Raw genomic sequence first — 10,437 nt, forward strand, 5'->3', positions numbered from 1 at the left:
TTGGTTAAATCTATTTTTATTATTAATTTTTAATACATGATTTTGAATCATTATTCTTTTAGATGATAGTAATAAGTATATTTTATACTTGGGTAATTGGCTAATTGCCTAATAGGTTGGGTAAATATTAGTATATTAATAATATTTTATCATATCATATATGATAATGAATATGAAATTGACAATTAGGCACTGGCCCATGAAACAATGAAGCCAATGCCATTACCCGTTCAAATTGGTGGAGGTAAATAATTTCTCATTGTTTCAAAATTTTAACGTTTTGGTCCTTGAATCTTAATTATATTGTATTTAATATCTGATTTTACTCAAATATTTTACAATAAATGCTAAGTCTTTTTACATAAATTCTGAACATATATCTCATAATTTTATTGCATAAAATCTAATAGACTTTTGGTTGCCTAATATTTTTATGGATTTTTTACTTTTGATTTTCTTTTATTCATTTTTTTAAAACCGTTATTTGTTAAAAAATTTTATTTTCTAACATTTATGTTTTGACTTTTGATTTTTTTTTATGGCTTGTGATCTTTCATCTTTTTTTGATAAGAGGGTTATATAACTTATTTCATGTTTGTATTACATTTTTTTCCAATCATTAGATTTGTTTTTGTTTTATTATGTTCGTATTTTTATAATTTTTTATTTATAATCATAATTTATTGATTTTTTATTTAGTGTTTCAAGTTTGTTTTTTAGCCAATGGGTGTATTTTCTAGTGTTTGTACTGTTATTATTTTTTGCTTTTTGTCATAATCATAAGTTTTCATTTCAAGTTTGCCTTGTAGCCATTAGATTGATTTTTGAAATATATGATTGGAAGATCAAATTTTGTGTGTGTCGATTGTAGGATATTTATAATTATAAGATTGAATAACGTTTTAACACATAAATAGTGTTGATTGATGAAAAGTACATAAATAAATTTATTTTTGTTATAATTTTGTTTCTATTTGCAATTTTTTAGTTTATTTTATTAATTTTTGGTATTTCATAAGGATTTTATATTTATACTATTCTTTAAAATCATAAAGCAAATCGATTAAAGAATAAGAATTATGAAAAGGGTTGCTACAAATAAAAATGATTATCGGGTAATTGTTGTGAATGATCATAGTATGATTCATTTTGCTATTATCAAAAAGATGTTCAATGGAAGAGTAAATAGTCAATGACATATTTTTTACTTTGTAGGTTATAATTGTTTTGATGATCATTCAACTAAGTGCTTATGGATTTTGAGTTTTTGTGCTTTTCTTTAAAATAATTTTTTATTTTAAATTTTTTGTTAGATATTATTGGTGTTGCTTTTCACATGGATTTGTCTTATTTTTAAATTATTGATGATAAGTTTGTAAATTATTTGCTATTATGCCTTCAAGATTTAAGGTATTCTTTTTTGTTTTAATAATGTTTATATTGACAATATTATAATAAGGATGATTTATTTAAAAATTTTTAACTTTTATATTGTTATTGAAATTAAATATCATTATTATTATTTTTCGTTTAGCAAAAGTTTTACAAGTGTTAGTTTGTGGATAAGTTTGTTTTTGAATTTGAAGAGAAGCTATTAGCTTTGAAAATCGAATCTCAAATTGTTATACTTACTTCTTTAATTTATAAGAGTTTTTGAGATTAGCCAATGCATAAAAAATTACAAAATGAATTTCAAATTGTTATAATTACTTCTTTTATAACTAATAGTTATAATTTTTATGACATTCTAACTATGTTGTTAATTCTCAAATTTTTTTCATTATAGTTATGATTTTATTTGTTTAAAAATATTATGATATTTGAATCCATGGTTTTTTTGTTGTTTTTTTTTTTCTTAACCTTGTGATAAGTGTTTGAGTTAAATTGTATTTTTCTTACAACAAATCCATTTACAAATTAAATACTTCTTGTTTTATTTTTTTAATATAAAAGTTAAAAGTATAAGTTTTTAATATAAAATCTAATCATTTCTATGGATGAAAAAATTTTTAAAGAAATCTTAAAAATGGATCATTTATGAAAATCCTAACAGTGGATCTTTTATAAAGAAAACCCTAAAGGTGAGAAAGTTTAAATTTTTTTAATTTTTTTTATAGTTTTTTATAAAATTCATGTTTTTCTTTTTGTTTTAAAGATTTTTTTAGAGTGATTTTTGGGGTTTTAATTTAAATAATTATGTTTTAGGTTTTGTATAAAGATATCTTCCTAATGAGACTGATAACAATTTGTTCATTTTAATGAATAAAAAAATGAAAAAGATGAATGGTTTCAATTTATTTTTTTGGTTTCTTATACAATTTATGTTTTAATTTCTTTAACATATTAGTCTTTTTATTTTCATTTTTAAGCATTTTTTAATCTTAAAGTTAAGAGTATAATTTTCATTGTAATCTCTTCTTTATTATCTATTTCTTCCTAAAAACTATTAATGACATATTCCTTGATATGGATGAATTAGTGAAAAAGGTTAAAATTTTTTGTATATTTATTTGTTCATTATAAAATACATGGGGTATTATTTTGTAGTAATTTTTAAGCTTTTATATTTAGTAAATTTTTGTATAAATTACATTAGGTAAGTAAATTTATATATTAATTTAATTGGAAAGAAAAAAGTACACTTTTTCTCATATTTTACAAGTTTCATGCTAAAACTATTGTTTGATATCATGTTAATTAATCTTTCTTACATTTTACAATGTAGTTGTGATTTTATTTTTGGTTTTTGTTTAATGTTTTTTTGGTAATTGTTTGATTTCAAGTAGTTTTAATCAATTTAAGAAAAAATAAATTCTATCAAAATTAAAATTTTTGGTTTTCACATTTTTTGGTAATAAATTTAATTATTTGTAGTAATAATAAATATAAAATTTATTTTTATTTTGAAAATTGTATCATTATTGTTATTAAGTTATAATTAAATATTAGTGACATTTGAGGTACCTTCCATTTACCATTGGTTATATCACTTTTAAAATGCAATTAGTTTTTTCACTTTCTTGAATTTATTTGTTTGTTGGATATTTTAATTTGTTATTGATGGTTTGAGTAGTAATATATGACAAAGATTCATGCAATTTGCTTTCCAACCACTTTTTTTACAAGACGTTTTAGTTTTATATAGAAATTAGATATTAGTTTAATATATTTTCTTAATTATTATTTAATAATTTCATTAAAAATCCCATAATGTTTACCTTGCTGAGCAATTTTAAAATAAATATGAGGGGTATGTTATGAATAACGTTATATTAAAATGTATATCATATAAAATAATAGTTTTTATAATTGTATTTTATCAAATTTTATGTAGATATGGAAATGAGAAAAAGATCTACTTATCATAATTTTTAATGAAGTTTTTAATTTAATCATTTATTTAACACAAAATGATTAATTTTTAAAAAGATGCAAAGATGTTTCAATTTTATGGAACAAACTTTTATAATGCCAAAAGAAAAAGTTTTATTATCATAATAATTTATGATTAACATTTTTTTATATTTTTTAAAAAATTAAAGTAAATAATTGACATTAATTCAAATAAATATATTAAAACATAAAAGCTTAAATAATAGGTATTACTCATGTAAATAACCTATGATCTTTTTATAATTGATTTTTGTGTATTTTAATTACAAAAAAAAAAAAGTTGAGTACGATTAATTTCAAATTGGCATTGAAATAACACTCAAAATATTATTTTTTTATTTTCTTCAAAGACTCTACCAAATATGTTATATTTAAATAGCCAATTATAACTAAAATACATTCTTTTTTTTTTATGTTTATGTATCCCATTATTAAAAATAAATATTTCGTAAAAATTGAAGAAACAATAATATTTTGTGATTCTTTAATATTTGCTCATCATTTTATTGAGTTTCACTAAACTTCTAATTTTTTCATATAATAACATTAAAACTTTAATGGAAATAAATAAATATTGTAATTGAAAGGCCATGTTAATAAATATTTCTAAAAGTTTCTATTTGGAACTCTTTCATTTCATATTTATACATATTTACATGATTGTTTGGTGATAATTAAGTGAATTTGAATTGTAAGTTTTTTATTTAGCAAATAAATTAATATATATTTCGATATTTAGTGTATTAATAACCACACAAGTTTTTTCATTGTTGATTGTAACTAAAATTAGTTTATTTGAATTCAAGAAATAATGAGATTGAGTTTGAACCTTTATTACACTTTTCATGTTTTTGTTCATCAAATGAATAGAAAATATAATGAACTGTATACATAATAAATCTACATCTTATTATATATGATATACTCCATTTATCTAAAATTATTTATTTGTGTTTGATTTGTTGTTAAATTAAATCTTTAATCATTATTTTAAATGATAATGAAAAATAAAATTGTTAAAAGATTATATTTGAAAATTTTAAAACGAATTATTCTCAATTCATATTTTTAAAAAATTCATTAAAACATAATACAATTTCATTTCATTGTTTTGTATTCATTAATTTTATGATCTAAAAAGAAAAAAATATGATACTTTGTTATGGTTTGACAATTATGAATATCGAAATATTTATGTTATTCAGATTATAAACAACCTTACATTCTTTATAAATTTCACAATTAGAAATTAAAATTATTAATAATCTAAAAAGGAAAAAAATTTCTCACATGGACAGCACTTTATTGTATTCCTTATAATAATTATAATAATCAGCTAATATTTTTTTTAAGTACGAACAATCAACAAATTTTGTATAATATAAAATAGCCAACTCATGTCTCAAAAGAATGTTTACCTTAATATTTAAAAATTTCAAAAGTCTGAGATGAAATAGAAAGAGTTGGCTTAATGAGATGGGAAATAGTTGACACTCTTTTTTATTGTCTAGCACATAATAAACTTTTGAATGCAAAAAAAAAAAAAAAAAAATCCAATACTTGAAATTTAAATGGAGGTGTTGTTGATGTAATTTTTGGTTTGGTGACGAAGGAGCCTGTTGGAGTTGAACTGGAAAGCATGTCAAGCCTATCAAAGAGGAGCCAAAAAAAAAAGTTTAAGGGGCATTAGACTTAGGACTCTTGGGCATGCTCCATGCTAAGTCAGTATGTGCCCGAGAAGGAAGAAAAGTAAAGTATAGAAAATGGTGGCGATGGAGAAAACAAAGAAAGTGTAAAGTTTAGAACAATGCATGCTTGGTTTGATTCTCTTGTTATATCTCATGGATGATGACGTTGACAATCGTGCATTGGCACTAATGACACGACAACTGGAATGTTGTTGACATGGCCATTAAGATATAACATGTATAAAGAAATAAGCGTAATAGTATTTAGCTAGTAATAATTTAGTGGTAATTTTGTTTATTGTCATCCATATTTTACAATATCTACTCCATAAAAAAAATTAAAAAATTAAAAAGAGACAAAGAATGTCTAATAATAAGTTCAAAATAATTATTATTGGTACTTTGAATAGATCATAACAATATTTTTAGGTCTATTGTGCAATTCTCTTTTCAAAATGCCTTTCTCTTATTTCTAAATCATTTTTCTCTTTCATCTCTGTCATATTTTAACTATTATCATTACTATCATCTAGAGTTGGCAACAAGTTGGATCGCGGTGGGTTTTTGCTCGGCTCGAATTCGATTCGATTTTATATATATCAAATTCAAACTTGATCTAACCCAATTTTTTTTTATTTTTTCATACCCGAACTTGATCCGACTCGATACTGTATAAACAATACCCGACCCAACCTAAAATTAATAAAATATTATTTTTAAAATATAAAATATTATTTTTAAAATATAAATATTTAAATATATAACTATATAAATAATTAAAATAAATAATTAAAAAATAATTTTTTATATAATATCGGATTTGTCTAAAACCCAAACACCACTCAACCTCAATTTTTTCCTTAACCTTACTCGACTCGATTTGAAATTCAATTTTCAAAAAAAAAAAAATTGACCCTATAAGGTTAGCTGGGATTGGAATAGGATTCGTCAGGGACAAGTTGGGTTGCTGACCTTACTATCATCAACAACGAACTTTTCTTTCCTCTCTTCTATTCTTCCTTTTTCTTAATTCTCTTTCCTTACTTTTTTTTTTTCTCGTGTTGCTATTGTTACTTTTATGGATAATGTTTTCATTTCTCTTCTTTCCTTTTTCTATCTTTTTCATTTTAAAATCATTACCTCACTCAAACTTCCTCACAAAATTAGCAAAACTATTTTTTGGTTTTATTTTTTACTTTTTTTATTTTTTAAGGAAAAATCAATGAAAAAGGTTCAATTGTGAGACTTTAAGTTTTTTTTTTTAAAATTTGAATTTAGATTAATGTTATTTTTTAAAAAAATGGTTGGAGTACTATTTTTTTTATTTGATTGTTTAAGCGAAATGCATTTTTTTTCGATATAGGCATTAGATTTGGGGATTTTGTGAGTGATCATTGTTTTTGAACTATCGATCTTGTTCTTTCTCTCATTTATCTCTTTAGGTCTTAGCGCTACTTTATAAAAAAATTACTATGTTAGTGAAGTAAAAAGTCAATCTCAATATGGTAATTTTTGCTATAGTATCCCTTTTGAAGATTTTTATTTTTAAAATATAAATATACAAATTTAACAATAAAAATTATTTATTCTAAAGACATCTAGACTTGAATAGTTATTAAAAGTTTAGTGTAATATTAATTGTACATCTCATTGTTAATTTTTCATATTTCCTCAAAAATTCAATTTTTATCAAAACAAAAAATTTAACTCCATTAATAAAAATAGAGATGTTCATGGATCGTGGCAGGTCGGGCTCATGCTTGGTATTAATAGTTTATATACTTGTTTAGGTTTAGCTCGGCTTGAAATTTCGGGCTTTAAAATTTTTCCAAACCCTGCCTAAATTAAAAAAATAAACTCAAACCCACTCATTAAACTTAATTTATATAATAAAAAATTAAAAAATATGATTAAATTAAGTTTAATGCGTTTATATTCAATTCACATATATATATATTAAAAATAAAAATTATATATAAAAATTAAGTTTAATGAAATATATGTAATTTTTATTTTTAATTTATATATATATGTGAATTAATTTATATATAATTCAAATATATATAACAATAAAAATTTATATATATGTGAATTCAGGCTGGTTGGGGCTTGAGCTTTAAATATTTTGCCCAAGGCCCGTCTTGAAATTTAAATGGATCTAAAAATTATGTCCAAGCCCGTTCAACGAATTTTTATTTTTTATCCAAAACTTTTCAAAACTTGAGCAAACCTTCAAGTTTAGGCAGGTAACCTGGCCTTTGAATATGTCTAAATAAAAATGACCCATTTTATTTCTTTTTCTTTACAACCATTTTTTAAAATATGTACTTTAAGTATTGATTATAATAATAGAATATTTATACATATTATTTCTTTTAAAATGCATAAACATATAAAAACTGGTAATAAAAATTATTCATACTAAAAATATATGTACTAAAATGAACGTTAAAGGTTTAATTCTAAATTAAAAAAATCCTATGATTAAGCTTTATCTTTTTCATAGTTTCTTTGTATCTTAAAATTTATAAAAATAATACCTTAATTTTGTTAGTAAAATTTTTCTTTTGGTTAAATGATGATCTTATAAATGATAATTCATAATAATATAATTGTCATTTTTGTTTCTTATCTATTGGTTAAGATGTTGATTTTAAATGATGATTCATTTATAATAATAAAATTATCATTTTTATTTCAAATTCTTACTTTTGAAAGGAACGCATAAATAAAAAGGAAAATGAAAATCTATTTAAACTAAAAATATATAAACTTAGTCATTTATTGATCTTGATGGCTAAATGCAAGCATTATTGTCATTAAGATCTTGAATTCAAGGGCTACCAAAAGTATTAGAATATGTATGTGTACTTGATAAAACACTATTAAAACCATGGTTAGCATCATAAGTTTAAATGATAATTTATTATTGTTAGCTCAAAGACTTGGAATAAACCAAGAGGGGTGGTGAATTGGTTTTAATAAAATTTTCAAAGATAATATTCAATAACCACAAATTATCAAACTAGATAAGAACAATAGATGAATATAAATAAGAGATACGGTTAGAGAATTTAACACCAAGATTTATAGAGGTTCGATCCTTTCTTAGGCACCTACGTCCTCTCCCTTAGCCTTTCTTGCTAAGGAGTTTAATCCACTATTTGATGAAAATTAACTAAGCTTTCACAAAGCTTTTCAACTTAACAACATACACTCTTAAAGGTTATGCTCCCCCTTAAGCTTACACACTTACAATACAAAAAATTCAGAAGTGTTTGGCAAACTTTAAGAACCTTACAAAGGCTAGGTGTTTGCTAAGTTGAAGTACACAAATGTATAAATAAAAAAGTAGAGAAAAATTTATATGAATTTTACAATTTTTTTCTTTTTACAGCTTTGAATGCTTGAGCAGATTGGTAGGTGAATAGCAATAAGTTTCCTTAGCTTTTGTTGTTCTTAGTCTGTAATAGAATGCTTGATTTATAGTTAAAAAGAAGTTGAGAGCCATTTGATTGCATTTAATGCTTCAAACCTACAGAAATTTTGAACAAAAAATAGCCATTGGGAGTTTCAGGCCTTCAGGGGATCGATCTCTTCCTTAGGGGATCGATTGGTTCATGTTTGAGAAAGCCTGATTTTTTACCTATTTTTCCTTACCCGATCGATCCCTTACTTGAAGGGATTGATCTGTTCTTTTAGGTGATCGATCTCCTATGTGAGTTGATCGATCCCTTTTCTGGGTTTTCACACTTGAAGGACATTCTGTTTGAACAACCGATCGATCCCTTTAAGAGGGGATTGATCCCTTGCCTTAGATGATCGATCCTCTATGTGAGAAAATCGATCCCTTTTGTAAAAAATTACACGAGGAAAACATTCTGTATGAAAAAGTGATCGATCCCTTAAATGATGAAATCGATCAATTTTACTAACCAATTGATCCCAGCAGGGAGGGGATTGATCGACTTTTGCCAAATCTTAAGAACTTTCGATTTTGGTTGAAAACATGATCAATCCTTTTGCTAAGGGATCGATCCCTTTCCTAAGGGGATCGATCCCTTCTATCAAAACTTGCATAAATCATGTTTTGTTTCGAGAATCTGAGTTGTTTTGGTTCTCAAATGAATTTTGGCAAGATAGAAGGGTGAAAAAATGTTCAATTTAAGCTTAGACAAGATTGAAACAAGTTTGGCAAATTTTTATTTTGTCAAATCAAAATTCTTAATCAATTCAAGGACAACAATCTCTCCTTTTTTTATATGACAAAACCAAGTGAAAAATTTGCATGAAAAACATTTTTTCTTTTGAAAAGAAGCTCCCTTTGTACTTATGAAAGGCAAACTCCCCCTGAATTTAGGCATAAGATTTAAGGCAACTAGACAAGAGTAATATCACCATAACCATCACTATATCCATCAATATCAAAGCATCATTATCAATATCAAAACATCATCAGATTTTCATACATCATCAAATTTTCCTACCAATGTTTCTCCCCCTTTTTGTCATAACAAAAATACTAAATGAAGCAAAGCAAAATTAAGGAATAAACAATTCAAGGCCACCCAAGGTCACTTCAAACATGAAACTACACAATAATGCCACAAGCCACAAGAGAATAAAAAATGAGTTGCATTAATAAAAAGATCAAAGTCTACAAGCTATAATGCAAAGTTATATTTACAAAAAATATGGGAAAATACAAGTCAGGGCAATAGGAAGGCTTCATTGAGGTAGAGGTGGAAGAGGAGAGTAATGCGATGACTGTCCCATGTGCTGAGGAGTAGACGTCATATGCTCAATATCTCCTCGAAGATGTCGGACTTATTGCACAATGTCATTTTGAGTTTTTTTCATGGACTCCAATCTAGTGCTCATAATGCCAAGCACCGAGTGCAAGTTGTTCATTTGAAGTAAGAGCATCTCTAGGGTACCTTGAGTGTCAAAAGGTGTGCTAGGGGGTTCTCCTTAAGGTGCAGGCATGTCTATAGGGTCTTGCTCCTCCTCTTCCTCCTGTGCAACACCAATATCCCTCTTTTTAACCCAATGGCCATATGGAGTTTCAACATACCCCATACTATGCAATATGGGAGGCCCAAGAATACTAAATGGGTCATTGACATGCATCTCTCTATTGCCTCTAGTGTTTACTTCCAAATGTCTCAAAAGATTACTTATAGCATACCCATATACTAGAGTAACATCTCTATTCTGGACAATCCTCATCATGTCACTAAAAATGAAGTGCACCAAATTTACTTTCTGTTCATGCTTGATCTTGCACATCCACCAATAATCTTATTTCCTAATGATGGAGTACTGGGTCCCAAATGAGGCTAACACATGGGTTAGA

Source organism: Durio zibethinus, chromosome 25 (genome assembly GCF_047325235.1).
Source record: "Durio zibethinus cultivar Kanyao isolate XHJ-2024 chromosome 25, ASM4732523v1, whole genome shotgun sequence".
In the NCBI taxonomy this organism is placed as follows: domain Eukaryota; kingdom Viridiplantae; phylum Streptophyta; class Magnoliopsida; order Malvales; family Malvaceae; genus Durio; species Durio zibethinus.